This window comes from Bos grunniens, chromosome X (assembly GCF_055505025.1).
Source record: "Bos grunniens cultivar Pamir isolate PY7600 chromosome X, Bosgru_T2T1.0, whole genome shotgun sequence".
NCBI classification, from domain to species: domain Eukaryota; kingdom Metazoa; phylum Chordata; class Mammalia; order Artiodactyla; family Bovidae; genus Bos; species Bos grunniens.
In genome coordinates, this window is record NC_141194.1 from 78,145,955 (window position 1) to 78,162,403 (window position 16,449).

A 16,449-nucleotide genomic window follows, 5' to 3' on the forward strand; every position below is an offset into this window, starting at 1 on the left:
CTTTTTCTGCTCTGATTGCTGTGGCCAAAACTTCCAAAACTATGTTGAATAGTAATGGTAAAAGTGCACACCCTTGTCTTGTTCCTGACTTTAGAGGAAATGCTTCCAATTTTTCACCATTGAGGATAATGTTTGCTGTGGGTTTGTCATATATAGCTTTTATTATGTTGAGGTATGTTCCTTCTATTCCTGCTTTCTGGAGAGTTTTCATCATAAATGGGTGTTGAATTTTGTCAAAGGCTTTCTCTGCATCTATTGAGATAATCATATGGTTTTTATTTTTCAATTTGTTAATGTGGTGTATTACATTGATCGATTTGTGGATATTGAAGAATCCTTGCATCCCTGGGATAAAGCCCACTTGGTCATGGTATATGATCTTTTTAATGTGTTGTTGGATTCTGATTGCTAGAATTTTGTTAAGGATTTTTGCATCTATGTTCATCAGTGATATTGGCCTGTAGTTTTCTTTTTTTGTGGGATCTTTGTCAGGTTTTGGTATTAGGGTGATGGTGGCCTCATAGAATGAGTTTGGAAGTTTACCTTCCTCTGCAATTTTGTGGAAGAGTTTGAGTAGGATAGGTGTTAGCTCTTCTCTAAATTTTTGGTAGAATTCAGCTGTGAAGCCATCTGGACCTGGGCTTTTGTTTGCTGGAAGATTTCTGATTACAGTTTCAATTTCCGTGCTTGTGATGGGTCTGTTAAGATTTTCTATTTCTTCCAGGTCCAGTTTTGGAAAGTTGTACTTTTCTAAGAATTTGTCCATTTCTTCCACATTGTCCATTTTATTGGCATATAATTGTTGATAGTAGTCTCTTATGATCCTTTGTATTTCTGTGTTGTCTGTAAATCATACTTTTTATTTCATTTAAATATTTCTACATTTATGTTGGCTTTCTTTAGTACTATGTTCTCTCTTTTTTTTTTTCCCTTGTTTTGGTTGTTGTTCTTTTCTTCTTGTTATTTTCACCTAGTATATATAAATATTTTTTAATTTAACTTTGATTTTTTGTGTTTGTGTGTGTGTGTGTGTGTGTGTTCTTTGCTTTATTCTTCAGTTGGCACTCTGCTTTGGTCTTGTTTTCTGTTTTAGTTTTAAAAGGGCTTCCATAGTGGTTTAGATGGTAAAGAATCTGCCTGCAATGTGGGAGACCCGGGTTTGATCCCTGGGTTGGAAAGATCATCTTGAGAAGGGAATGGCTACTTACTCCAATATTCTTTCCTGGGGAATTCCATGGACAGAAGGGTATGGCAGGCTACAGATCATGGAGTTGCAAAGAGTCAGACATGACTGAGTGATTAACACTTTCACTTTTCACTTTTAGATAGTTTTCTTTTAATTATTGATATTATTTTTGGCTTTCTTTTCTCTCCAGGTTACTGTCTTGTATACTTTGTTTTCTGTGAATTGTTTTGGTTTCGTATGTGTGCATGTTCCTTTATTTTTGTTTTTATTTGTCTGATTTTGCATTTACCATTTGTCTTGGGGTCGTTATTTGTTTCTTGTTTTGGTTTGCTTGTTTTAATCACCTTTATTGCTATAACAAATGGCTTAAGGTATCTTGGTTCCTTGGTGATAGATTGAGCTTGAGCCTCTGGGGTGAGAGCGCTGAGTCCAGGACAATATACTACCAGAGAACGCCTGGCCTCAGAGAATATTTATTAGTGAGAACTTCCAAGAAGGGCACCACCTGTATCCAAGATCCAGCACCATTAAACTACTGGCAGCACCTACTACAGGACACCTCACTCAAACAACAACAACAACAACAACAAAAACCCAATCATCAGCAGACAGGCTTCCCACAGAAGTCCATAAACAAACAAAACAAAACAAAACAAAACCCACCCATCAGAGGTAAAAGAAGCTTACTTCCTCCCACTATAATGCAGGCACAAGTCCTTTCCAACATGAAGCCTACAGAGCCCACTGTACCAACCCCACCCATGGGGCAGACACCAAAAGCAAGAGAAAACTTGCTTGACCTTATAGTCTGGGGAAAGGAGATTTCAAGCATATTAAGTTAGACAAAATAAAAAGAGAAATATGGAGCAGATGAAGGAACAAGGTAAAAACCCACAAGATCAAATAAATGAAAAGGAAATAGGCAAACAATCTGAAAAATAATTTAGAGAAATGATATTAAAGGTGAAACATGAATCTCAAAAATTAGAATGGAGAAAATGCAAAAATCATTTAACACATTTAACAAATACCTAGAAGAAGTAAAGTATAAACAAACAATGATGAACAACAAAATTACTAAAATTAAAAATACTCTGGAAGAAAACAATAGCAAAATAACTGAGGCAGAACAGATAAGTGAGCTGGAAGATAGAATGGTGGAAATAAACTGAAAAACAAAATAAAGAGAAAAGAATGAAAACAATTAAGGATAGTCTCGGAGACTACTGGGACAATAGTAAATGAATCAACATTATAGGGATCCCAGAAGAAGAGAAAAAGAAAAGTTCTGAGAAAATTTTGAAGACATTATAGTTGAAAATTTCCCTAATATGGGGGAGGAAATATTGACTCAAGTTCAGAGAGTCCCATACATGATAAACCCAAGGAGAAACATACTGAGACATATAGTAATCAACTGACAGAAATTAAACACAAAGAAGGTGTATAAGCAGCAAAGGAAAAAGCACCAAGTAACATTCAAGGAAATCCTCATACAGTTAAAGGTCATTTCTCAACAGAAATTCTATAAGCCAGAAGGTAATGGCATGATATATTCAATGCTATTAAAGGGAAGAACCTACAATCAGGAATACTGTACCCAGTAAGACCCTCACTAAGATTTAATGGAGCAATCAAAAGCTTTACAGATGAGCAAAAGCTAACAGAATTCAGCATCACTAAACCAGCTTTGCAACAAATGCTAAAGGAACTTCTCTAGGCAAGGAAACACAAGAGCAAGAAAAAAAAATCTACAAAAAATAAACTTCAAACAATTAAGAATATGGTAATAGGATCGTACATCTTACCTTAAGTGTAAATGGATTAAATGCACCAAATAAAAGGGATAGACTGGCTAGGTGGGTACAAAAATAAGACTCATATACATGTTATTTAGAAGAGACCCGTCTCATACCTAGGGACATTTACATACTGAAAGAAAGGGGATGGGAGAACCTATTCCACTGAATTGGAAATCATAAGAAAGTTTGAATAACAATTATCATATCAGACAAAATAGACTTTAAAATGAAGACTGTTATAAGAAACAAATAAGGATAGTACATAATGATCAGTGGATCAATCCAAGAAGAAAACAAGAAAATCTAAATTAAAGTACCTAATCTTATACCTAAAACAACTAGAGAAAGAAGAACAAGCAAAACCTAACGTTAGTAGAAAGAAAGAAAGAATAAAGATCAGAGAAGAAATAAATGAAATAAAGAAAACAGTTGCAAAGAGCAATGAAACTAAAAGCTGATTCCTTAAAAAGAAAAAAGCAAAATTGATACACTCTTAGCTAGATTCATCATGGAAAAAGAGAGATTAACCAAATCAATAAAATTAAAAATGAAAAAGGAAAATTACAACTGACTCCACAGAAATACCAAGGGTCGTAAGAGACTATTATGAACAACTGCATGCCAATACAATAAAAAACTTGGAAAAAATGAGAAAAATTCTTAGAAAGGTATAGTCCCCCTAAACTGAACCCAGAAGAAATAAGAAAAATGAACAGACCAATCACAAGCACGGAAATTGAAACAGTGATTAACCTGATGACTTCACAGGTGAATTTTATCAAATATTTAGGGAAGAGTTAACACCTATAATTCTGAAACAGTTCCAAAAAATTATATAAAGAAAATTTCCAAACTCATTTTATGAGGCCACCATCACCCTGATACCAAGATACCACACAAAAAAAAGAAAATTACAGACCAATATCATTGATGAATATAGATGCAGAAGTCCTCAACAAAATAATAGCAATCCATATTGGACAATACATTAAAAAGATCATACACCGTGATCAAGTGGGATTCATACCACAGAGGCAAGGATATTTCAACATCCACAAAACAATCAGTGTGATACACCACGTCAGGATATTGAGGAATAAAGACAATATGATAATCTCAATAGAAGTAGAAACAGCTTTTGACAAAGTCCACCACCCATTTATTATTTAAAAAAAAAAAAAAAAAAAAACTCTCCAGAAAGTGGTTATGGAGGATGAATGCCTCAATGTGATAAAGGCCATATACAACAAACGTCCACCACCCATTTACTATTAAAAAAAAAAAAAAAAAAAAAAACTCTCCAGAAAGTGGTTATGGAGGATGAATGCCTCAATGTGATAAAGGCCATATACAACAAACTTCTAGCTAGTATCATACTCAGTGGTGAAAACATTCACTCTAAGATGAGGAACAAGACAAGAATATCCACATTCACCACTTTTATTCAACATAATTTTGGAAGTCCTAGATACAGCAATCAGAGAATAAAAAGAAGAAAAAGGAATTCAAATTGGAAATGAAGAAATTAAACTGTCACTCTTTGCAGAAGATGTGATATTCTACATAGAAGATCCTAAAGATGCCACCAAAAAGCTACTAGAACTCATCAATTAATTTAACAAAGTTGCAAATTAAAAAATTAATAAACATAAATATGTTACATCTCTATACACCAATGACAAAAGATCAGAAAGAGAAATTCAGAAAACAATTCCATTTACCATCACATCAAAAAGAATAAAACACTTAGAAATAAGCCTCCCTAAGGAGACAAAAGACACTTTGCTTCAAAAACTATAAGATATTAAAGAAAGAAATTAAAGAAGACATAAACAGATGGACAAATATACCATGTTCTTGGATAGGAAGAATAAAAATTGTTAAAATGACTATACTACTGGAGGAAATCTGCAAATACAATGCAACCCTTATCAAATTACCAATGGACGTTTTCAAAGAATCAGAACAACAACAAAAAAATATCAGAATTTGTATGTTGACATAAAAGACACTGAATAACCAACTCAATATTGAGAAAGAAAAATGGAGCTGGATAAAGTCGCAGACTTCAACCTATATTACAAAGTTACAGTCATCAAAACAGTACAGTTCAGTTCAATTCAGTTCAGTCACTCAGTCGTGTCCAACTCTTTGCAACACCATGAATCATAGCATGCCAGGCCTCCCTGTTAATCACCAACTCCCAGAGTTCACTCAAATTCATGTCCATCGAGTCGGTGATGCCATCAAGCCATCTCATCCTCTGTCGTCCCCTTTTCCTCCTGCCCCTAATCCCTCTCAGCATCAGGGGCTTTTCCAATGAGTCAACTCTTTGCATGAGGTGGCCAAAGTCTTGGAGTTTCAGCTTCAGCATCAGTCCTTCCAATGAACACCCAGGACTGATCTCCTTTAGCATGGACTGATTGGATCTCTTTGCAGTCCAAGGGACTCTCAAGAGTCTTCTCCAACACCACAGTTCAAAAGCATCAGTTCTTCGGCGTTCAGATTTCTTCACAGTCCAACTGTCACATCCATACATGACCACAGGAAAAACTATAGCCTTGACTAGACGGACCTTTCTTTGCAAAGTAATATCTCTGCTTTTGAGTATGCTATCTGGGTTGGTAGTAACTTTCCTTCCAAAGAGTAAGCGTCTTTTAATTTCATGGCTGCAATCACCATCTGCTGTGATTTTGGAGCCCAAAAAATTAGTCTGACACTGTTTCCACTGTTTCCCCATCTATTTGCCTAGAAGTGATGGGACAAGATGCCATGATCTTCATTTTCTGAATGTTGAGTTTTAAGCCAACTTTTTCACTCTCCTCTTTCACTTTCATCAAGAGGCTTTTTAGTTCCTCTTCACTTTCTGCCATAAGGGTGGTGGCATCTGCATTTCTGAGGTTATTAATATTTCTCCCAGCAATCTTGATTCCAGCTTGTGCTTCTTCCAGCCCAACATTTCTCATGATGTACTCTGCATAGAAGTTAAATAAGCAAGGTGACAATATACAGCCTTGACGTCCTCCTTTTCCTATTTGGAACCAGTCTGTTGTTCCATGTCCAGTTCTAATTGTTGCTTCCTGACCTGCATGCATGTTTCTCAAGAGGCAGGTAAGGTGGTCTGATATTCCCATCTTTTTCAGAATTTTCCAGCACTAGCACAAAAATAGAAGTATACATAAATGGAACAGGATATAAAAGCCAGAAATAAGCCCATGCACCTATGGTTAATTAATCTATGACAAAACAAGCAAGACTACAGAATGTTAGAAAGAGAGTCTCTTCAACAAATGGTGCTGGGAACACTGGACATTCAAATGGGAAAAAAAAATGAAATTAAATCATTCTTTAACTCCAAATACAAAAAAGTTAAAAATGTACCATAGCTTTCTTATCCATTCATCTGCTGATGGCCATCTAGGTTGCTTCCATGTCCTGGCTATTATAAACAGTGCTGCGATGAACATTGGGGTACATGTGTCTCTTTCCCTTCTGGTTTCCTCACTGTGTATGCCTAGCAGTGGGATTGCTGGATCATAAGGCAGTTCTATTTCCAGTTTTTTAAGGAATCTCCACACTGTTCTCCATAGTGGCTGTACTAGTTTGCATTCCCACCAACAGTGTAAGAGGGTTCCCTTTTCTCCACACCCTCTCCAGCATTTATTATTTGTAGACTTTTGGATCGCAGCCATCTGACTGGTGTGAAATGGTACCTCATAGTGGTTTTGATTTGAATTTCTCTGATAATGAGTGATGTTGAGCATCTTTTCATGTGTTTGTTAGCCATCTGTATGTCTTCTTTGGAGAAATGTCTATATAGTTATTTGGCCCATTTTTTGATTGGGTCATTTATAGTACATATACACAATGGAGTATTACTCAGCCATTAAAAAGAATACATTTGAGTCAGTTCTAATGAGGTGGATGAAACTGGAGCCTATTATACAGAGTGAAGTAAGCCAGAAGGAAAAACATAAATACAGTATACTAACGCATATATATGGAATTTAGAAAGATGGTAACAATAACCCGGTGTACGAGACAGCAAAAGAGACACTGATGTATAGAATAGTCTTATGGACTCTGTGGGAGAGGGAGAGGGTGGGAAGATTTGGGAGAATGACATTGAAACATGTAAAATATCATGTAAGAAAGGAGTTGCCAGTCCAGGTTCAATGCACGATACTGGATGCTTGGGGCTAGTGCACTGGGACGACCCAGAGGGATGGTATGGGGAGGGAGGAGGGTTCAGGATAGGGAACACATGTATACCTGTGGCGGATTCATTTTGATATTTGGCAAAACTAATACAATTATGTAAAGTTTAAAAATAAAATAAAATTTAAAAAAAATAAAATAAAATTCAGAAAAAAAAAAAGTTAAAAATGAATTGAAGACCTAAATCTGAGACCAGACACTATAATGCTCTTAGTGGAAAACAGGCTAAACACACTCTGACATAAATCACAGCAACATCTTTTTTGATCCATCTCCCAGAATAATGGAAATAAAAGCAAAAATAAACAAATGAGACCTATTAAACTCAAAAGTTTTTGCACAGCAAAGGAAACACTAAATGAAATGAAAAGACAGCACACAGATTGGGAGAAAATATTTGCAAATGATGTGACAGGTAAGGGATTAATCTCCAAAATTTACAATTTAAGATGCTTCAGTTCAGTTCAGTCGCTCAGTCGTTTCCGACTCTTTGCAACCCCATGAATCGCAGCACGCCAGGCCTCCCTGTCCAGTACCAACTCCCGCTTAACAACATCAAAATAACACTCAAAAGATGAGCAGAAAGCCTGAATAGACATTTCTCCAAAGAAGAAATACAGATGGCCAATAGGCACACAAAAAGATGTTCATCATAGCTAATTAGTAGAGAAATGCAAATCAAAATTACAATAATATATCACCTCACATCAGCCAAAATGGCTTTCATCAAAAAATCCACAAACAATAAAAGCTGGAGAGAGTGTCAGAAGAAAGAACCATCTTACACTTTTGGACAGGAAGTAAATTTGTCGTGTCACTGTGAAGAACAGTATGGAGATTCCTTTAAAAAATCTAAAAATAGAGTTACCATAAGATACTGAAATCCCACTTCTTTGCATATATCTGGTGAAAAACATGATCCAAGAGGATACATGCACTCAGTGTTCATTGTTGCATACTATTTATAATAGCCAAGACATGGAAGCAACCTAAATATCCATTGGTAGAAGAATGCATAAAGAAGATGTGGTAAGTATATACAATGAAATATTACTCAGTAATTAAATAGAATGAAATAATGCCATGTGCAGCAACAGGGATGGGCCTAGAAAGTGGTATATGGGGTGAAGCAAATCAGACAGAGAAGTAGAAATACCTTATGACATCCCTTTTATGTGGAATCTAAAAGAAAATGATGTAAAACAGATAAGGATGGATACTACATGATGAAGAAGGGATCAATCCAAGAAGACCCTGAGTAGCCAAAACAATCTAAAGAAATAAAAACAGAGCTGGAGAAATCAAACTCCATGACTTCAGACTATACTACAAAGCTACAGTCATCAAGACAGTATGGAACTGACACAAAAACAGAAATATAGACCAATGGAACAAGATAGATGGCCCAGAGATGAACTCATGGACCTATGGGAAACATTTTTGAAAAAAAGAGGCTAGAATATGTAACGGAGAATAAGACAGCCTCTTCAATAAGTGATGCTGAGAAACCTGGATAGTTACATGTAAAAGAATGAAGGTAGAACACTTGCTAACAACCTACACAAAAATAAACTCAAACTGCACTAAAGAATTAAATGTAAGGCCAGAAACTATAGAGCTCCTAGAGGCAAACATAGGCAGCACCCTCCTTGACATAAATCACAGCAAGATCCTCTTTGATCCACCTCATAGAATGATGAAAATAAAAACAAAAATAAAGCACGACCTAATTAAACCTAGAAGTTTTTGCTCATCAAAGAAAACTGTAAACAAGGTAAGAAAACAACCCTCAGAATGGGAATAAATGATATCAAATGAGACAAATTACAAAAGGGTTAATCTCCAACATGTATTAGCAGCTCATGCAGCTCAATATTAGAAAAACCAAGAACCCAATCAAAAAGTTGGAAGAATACCTAAGCACATTTTTTCAAAGAAGGCATAGCAATGGCTAATAAACACATGAAAAGATGCTCAACGTCACTCATTATTCAGTTCAGTTCAGTCGCTCAGTCGTGTCTGACTTTTTGCGATCCCATGCATCACAGCATGCCAGGGCACCCTGTCCATCACCAACACCCAGAGTTCACTCAGACTCACGTCCATCGAGTCAGTGATGCCATCCAGCCATCTCATCCTCTGTCATCCCCTTCTCCTTCTGCCCCCAATCCCTCCCAGCATCAGAGTCTTTTCCAATGAGTCAACTCTTCGCATGAAGTGGCCAAAGCACTGGACTTTCAGCTTTAGCATCATTCCTTCCAAAGAAATCGCAGGGCTCATCTCCTTCAGAATGGACTGGTTGGATTTCCTTGCAGTCCAAGGGACTCTCAAGAGTCTTCTCCAACACCACAGTTCAAAAGCATCAATTCTTCGGCACTCAGCTTTCTTCACAGTCCAACTCTCACATCCATACATGACCACAGGAAAAACCATAGCCTTGACTAGACGGTACTTTGTTGGAAAAGTAATGTCTCTGCTTTTCAATATGCTATCTAGGTTGTTCATAATTTTTTTTCCAAGGAGTAAGCGTCTTTTAATATCATGGCTGCAATCACCATTTGCAGTGATTTTGGAGCTTAAAAAAATAAAGTCTGACACTGTTTCCAATCTTTCACCATCTATTTCCCATGAAGTGATGGGGCCAGATGCCATGATCTTTGTTTTCTGAATGTTGAGTTTTAAGCCAACTTTTTCACTCTCCTCTTTCACCTTCATTAAGAGGCTTTTTAGTTCCTATTCACTTTCTGCCAGAAGGCTGGTGTCATCTGCATATCTGAGGTTATTGATATTTCTCCCGTCAATCTTCATTCCAGCTTGTGATTCTTCCAGCCCAGCGTTTCTCATGATGTACTCTGCATAGAAGTTAAATAAGCAGGGTGACAATATACAGCCTTGATGTATTCCTTTTCCTATTTGGAACCAGTCTGTTGTTCCATGTCCAGTTCTAACTGTTGCTTCCTGACCTGCATACAAATTTCTCAAGAGGCAGGTCAGGTGGTCTAGTATTCCCATCTCTTTCAGAATTTTCCACTGTTTATTGTGATCCACACAGTCAAAGGCTTTGGCATAGTCAATAAAGCAGAAACAGATATTTTCTGGAACTCTCTTGCTTTTTCAATGATCCAGGAGATGTTGGAAATTTGGTCTCTGATAAATGTAAATCAAAACTATAAGGTGGTATCACTTTGCACTGGTCAGAATGACCATCATCAAAATTCTACCAATGATAAATGCTGAATAGGTTGTAGAGGAAAGGGAGTCCTCTTGCATTGTTGGTGGGAATGTAAATTGATACAACCACTATGGAAACGATATGGAGATTACAGGATTCAATAATCCCACTACAGTGCAGGAAAAAAAAAACATAATTCAAAAAGAAACCTGTACAACAATGTTCATTGAAGAATTATTTACAACAGCTAGAAGATGTAAGCAACCTAGATGTCCATTGACTGATGAATGGAAAAATAAACTGTATGCATATACAATGGAATATTACTCAGCTATAAAAAGGAATGCATTTGAGTCAGTTCTAATTAGGTCAATTAACCTAGAGCTTATTATACAAAGTGAAGTAAGTAAAAAAAGAGAAAAACTAATATTGTATATTAACACATATACACAGAATCTAGAAAAATGGTACTGATGAACCTATTTGCAGGCACCAATGAAGACACAGACAGAGAACAGATTTGTGGACAAATTTGGGGAAGAGTGTGGGATGATTTGAGAGAGTTGCATTGAAACATATACATTGTTCTTTCTCAAGATCGCTTTGGCTATTCAAGGTTTTTTGTATTTCCATACAAATTGTGAAATTATTTGTTCTAGCTCTGTGAAGAATACTGTTGGTAGCTTGATAGGGATTGCATTGAATCTATAAATTGCTTTGGGTAGTATACTCATTTTCACTATATTGATTCTTCCAATCCATGAACATGGTATATTTCTCCATCTATTAGTGTCCTCTTTGATTTCTTTCACCAGTGTTTTATAGTTTTCTATATATAGGTCTTTAGTTTCTTTAGGTAGATATATTCCTAAGTATTTTATTCTTTCCATTGCAATGATGAATGAAATTGTTTCCTTAATTTCTCTTTCTGTTTTCTCATTATTAGTGTATAGGAATGCAACGGATTTCTGTGTGTTGATTTTATATCCTGCAACTTTACTATAATCATTGATTAGTTCTAGTAATTTTCTGGTGGAGTCTTTAGGGTTTTCTATGTAGAGGATCATGTCATCTGCAAATAGTGAGAGTTTTATTTCTTCTTTTCCAATTTGGATTGCTTTTATTTCTTTTTCTGCTCTGATTGCTGTGGCCAAAACTTCCAAAACTATGTTGAATAGTAATGGTGAAAGTGGGCACCCTTGTCTTGTTCCTGACTTTAGAGGAAATGCTTTCAATTTTTCACCATTGAGGATAATGTCTGCTGTGGGTTTGTCATATATAGCTTTTATTATGTTGAGGTATGTTCCTTCTATTCCTGCTTTCTGGAGAGTTTTCATCATAAATGGGTGTTGAATTTTGTCAAAGGCTTTCTCTGCATCTATTGAGATAATCATATGGTTTTTATTTTTCAATTTGTTAATGTGGTGTATTACATTGATCGATTTGTGGATATTGAAGAATCCTTGCATCCCTAGGATAAAACCCACTTGGTCATGGTGTATGATCTTTTTAATGTGTTGTTGGATTCTGATTGCTAGAATTTTGTTAAGGATTTTTGCATCTATGTTCATCAGTGATATTGGCCAGTAGTTTTCTTTTTTTGTGGGATCTTTGCCAGGTTTTGGTATTAGGGTGATGGTGGCCTCATAGAATGAGTTTGGAAGTTTATCTTCCTCTGCAATTTTCTAGAAGAGTTTGAGTAGGATAGGTGTTAGCTCTTCTCTAAATTTTTGGTAGAATTCAGCTGTGAAGCCATCTGGACCTGGGCTTTTGTTTGCTGGAAGATTTCTGATTACAGTTTCAATTTCCGTGCTTGTGATGGGTCTGTTAAGATTTTCTATTTCTTCCTGGTCCAGTTTTGGAAAGTTGTACTTTTCTAAGAATTTGTCCATTTCTTCCACGTTGTCCATTTTATTGGCATATAATTGTTGATAGTAGTCTCTTATGATCCTTTGTATTTCTGTGTTGTCTGTTGTGATCTCTCCATTTTCATTTCTAATTTTATTGATTTGACTTTTCTCCCTTTGTTTCTTGATGAGTCTGGCTAATGGTTTGTCAATTTTATTTTTCCTTTCAAAGAACCAGCTGTTGGCTTTGTTGATTTTTGCTATGGTCTCTTTTGTTTCTTTTGCATTTATTTCTGTTCTAATGTTTAAGTTTTTTCCTTCTACTAACTCTGGGGTTCTTTATTTCTTCCTTTTCTAGTTGCTTTAGGTGTAGGGTTAGGTTATTTATTTGACTTTTTTCTTGTTTCTTGAGGTATGCCTATATTGCTATGAACTTTCCCCTGAGGACTGTTTCACAGTGTCCCACAGGTTTTGGGTTATTGTGTTTTCATTTTCATTCATTTCTATGCAAATTTTGACTTCTTTTTTGATTTCTTCTGTGATTTGTTGGTTATTCAGCAGCATGTTTTTCAGCCTCCATATGTTGGAATTTTTAATAGTTTTTCTCCTGCAATTGAAATCTAATCTTACTGCATTGTGGTCAGAAAAGATGCTTGGAATGACCAGAAAAATAAATGACTCAATCAAAAAATGGGCCAAAGAACTAAATAGACATTTCTCCAAAGAATATATATATACAGATGGCTAACAAACACATGAAAAGATGCTCAACATCACTCATTATCAGAGAAATGCACATCAAAACCACTAAAAGGTACCATTTCACACCAGTCAGAATGGCTGCGATCCAAAAGTCTACAAGTCAAAAATCCTGGAGAGGGTGTGGAGAAAAGGGAACTCTCTTATACTGTTGGTGGGAATGCAAACTAGTACAGCCACTATGGAGAACAGTGTGGAGATTCCTTAAAAAAACTGGAAATAGAACTGCCTTATTATCCAACAATCCCACTGCTGGGCATACACACTGAAGAAACCAGAAGGGAAAGAGATACGTGTACCCCAATGTTCATTGCAGCACTGTTTATAATAGCTAGGACATGGAAGCAACCTAGATGTCCATCCGCAGATGAATGGATAAGAAAGCTATGGGACATATACACAATGTAGTATTACTCAGCCATTAAAAAGAATACATTTGAATGAGTTCTAATGAGGTGGATGAAACTGGAGCCTATTATACAGAATGAAGTAAACCAGAAAGAAAAACACCAATACAGTATACTAACGCATATATATGGAATTTAGAAAGATGGTAACAATAACCCTGTGTACGAGACAGCAAAAGAGACACTGATGTATAGAACAGTCTTATGGACTCTGTTGGAGAGGGAGAGGGTTGGAAGATTTGGGAGAATGGCATTGAAACATGTAAAATGTCATGTATGAAATGAGTTGCCAGTCCAGGTTCAATGCACGATACTGGATGCTTGGGGCTAGTGCACTGGGACGATGCAGAGGGTTGGTATGGGGAGGGAGGAGGGAGGAGGGTTCAGGATGAGGAACACATGTGGTGAATTCATTTTTATATTTGGCAAAACTAATACAATTTTGTAAAGTTTAAAAATAAAATAAAATTGTAGTTGGAAAAAAAATTAAAAAAAAATAAAAGTAGCCTCAGAATTAAAAAAAAAAAAGTAAGTTGAACATTTAAAAAAAAAAAAAAAGAAACATATACATTATCATACATAAAATAGATAGCCAGTGGGAATTTGCTATATGACACAAGGAACTCAAATCAGTTCTCTGTGACAACCTAGAAGGGTAAAACGGGGTGGAAGAGGGGAAGGAAGTTCAAGAGTGAGGGGATTTAAGTATACTTATGGCTGATTTGTGTTGCTGTATGACAAAATTCAAAATAACAGTGTAATTACCCTCCAATTATAAATAAAATGAAATAAAGACAGTCCTTCAAACCATAATCAGTAAATGTTTTTCCCAAAGTATCTATCACTGGGCTCATTATCCTTATCCCATTTGGGGGCAAAAGAGTTTTCTTTCCCTTTCTGGACTCCCCAAAATTTTATTTTCCCATTTTAGGTGGGAGGGAGACAAATAGCAAGGGTATGAATGGAAAGTGAGATGGGGTTTAATCTAGTAAAAAATATCTCCTCAGGCTCCATAGTGGTCACTGAAAATTTTGTTACATAGAAGACAAAAAAAAAAGAAAAACTTTTGATGAGTAGACAACTTCTAATTTCTGTGTAAATGAGAGAATCCTAAATTATTTGCAATCATTAATACAAAAGGAAAAATTAATTGTAAATAATTAGAAGTCAGTTAAAGCAGGACTCTGATGGGCAATGAAAATCTCTTATAGTTTTGCTTCAGTTAACTGCCTCATTAATGATTTATAGATGTGTATACAGCTGTGGGAACCATAGCATTATTTAACACACTCAGATAATAATTACATATGAAAAGAACTATGTAGCTCAAGGGGAAGGATTAAAGATGCTCTCTCTGGTGGATCAGACAGTAAAGCATCTGCCTGCAATGCAGGAGACCAGGGTTCGACTCCTCGGTTGGGAAGATCCCCTGGAGAAGGAAATGGCAATCCACTCTAGCACTCTTACCTGTAAAATCCCATGGACGGCGGAGCCTGATAGGCTGCCTGATAGTCAGCCTGATGGAGCCTGATAGTTCATGGGGTCGCAAAAAGTTTGACACGACTGAACGATTGTAGCTCAAGGGGAAATATCTAAAATCACTTATTGCCTTAACTTTAACCATATTAAAATGCAAAACATTTAGAAATAGATTATGATCTTTTATCATGTTTTTGACTCATATTGCTGCCAATTTTTTAAAGAAAAATTAGTATTTTCCATCATATTAAAATGTCTGCATACTTCTCCAGTGCACAGCATGCAGAAACATCAAAGATTATCAACCATTTGAAACTAAGAAATTTATACACTATTTAGGAGATCAGTTTATAAGAAATTTCTTCTCTTTGTGCATGTTATATATGAAGAGTGAAAATTTACATAGTAAAATGATTTATAAGCCAAAGTATAATCTTTAATCTTTTAAAGTTGTTATACTATAACACAGATAATTTAAAATAAAATTCAGAGTGGTGCCAAAGCCTGAGAATTTGGGAAGCCAAGGTAAACCAGGGACTGCCCACCTGCAGTTTAAAGCCCCTGACTTTTGCTCTTGCTTTCTTTCTCTGGCTCTCCCCTTTGCTTTTTTTTTTGTTGTTGTTGTTGTTGTTTGTTTTTCAAGACACACAGCACATAACCTCTGTCTCCTTGCAGCATTATGGCTCCCCCCAACAACAATGGAGGTGGCAGGGAAATTCTCCAGGTCAGGCAGATTCAAATAACTCTTGGGGGACAGTTGACACTGTCCTCTGGGAAATGATGGAAATGCAATTTCCTATCATGCATTTGGTCAAGGAGTCTCTCTCTCTCTCTCATTCTCTTACTCTTGCTCTACCTCTCTCACTGTTCCATGTGGAACATTCCATTACACTTTTCTTTCCCACTTTACTTGCACAACAAGCTCTCTTTCTCAATTCTTATCTCTGCACCCTTTTAGGGAAAGATTTCTTAGATACCATTTCTAAACTCTGTCCCCGCCACTGTCAAATTTGTTCTATCTGTATTAGATGAATTCATCAGATGATTCCCAATTCTATCTTAGTTGTCAGCAAGATAGAGAAAAGGATTTTGGGTTCTTCTGCTGTCTAGTCTCTCACCTCATTAAATGCCCAGAAATCTACTATAAGAATTTCTTGGAAGGCTGACCTTGAGCCTTGAATCTGGTGCCATATTTCATAGTGCCCAACTCCAATTTCTCCAAGGGTTCTTTGCATCCATCAGACCCTATTAACTTTGGGCCTTGTCAGCCTACATACTGTTATGGACAGCCTATCTGGCTGATACCCAGACATATACCTTATAGATGCACAGTTGCATATGGAAACTTATCATAGGACATAAACTCTATAGACAAGGAGTCCCTACTGAGGAAAGTCCTGGCAACTGGTATATACTGATTCAAAGGCCCTTCTTTGGCCATGCTGGGCTGGGTGTCCTGCATAATGTATCACAGGGGCCACAAGTGCCTGGCCAGAAATTGATGTGAGAGTACAGGATGCTTGAAACCCCATCAGGTTCAAAGGGAATTTGGGGGAGAACCTGAATCCCTTTAGGTTTG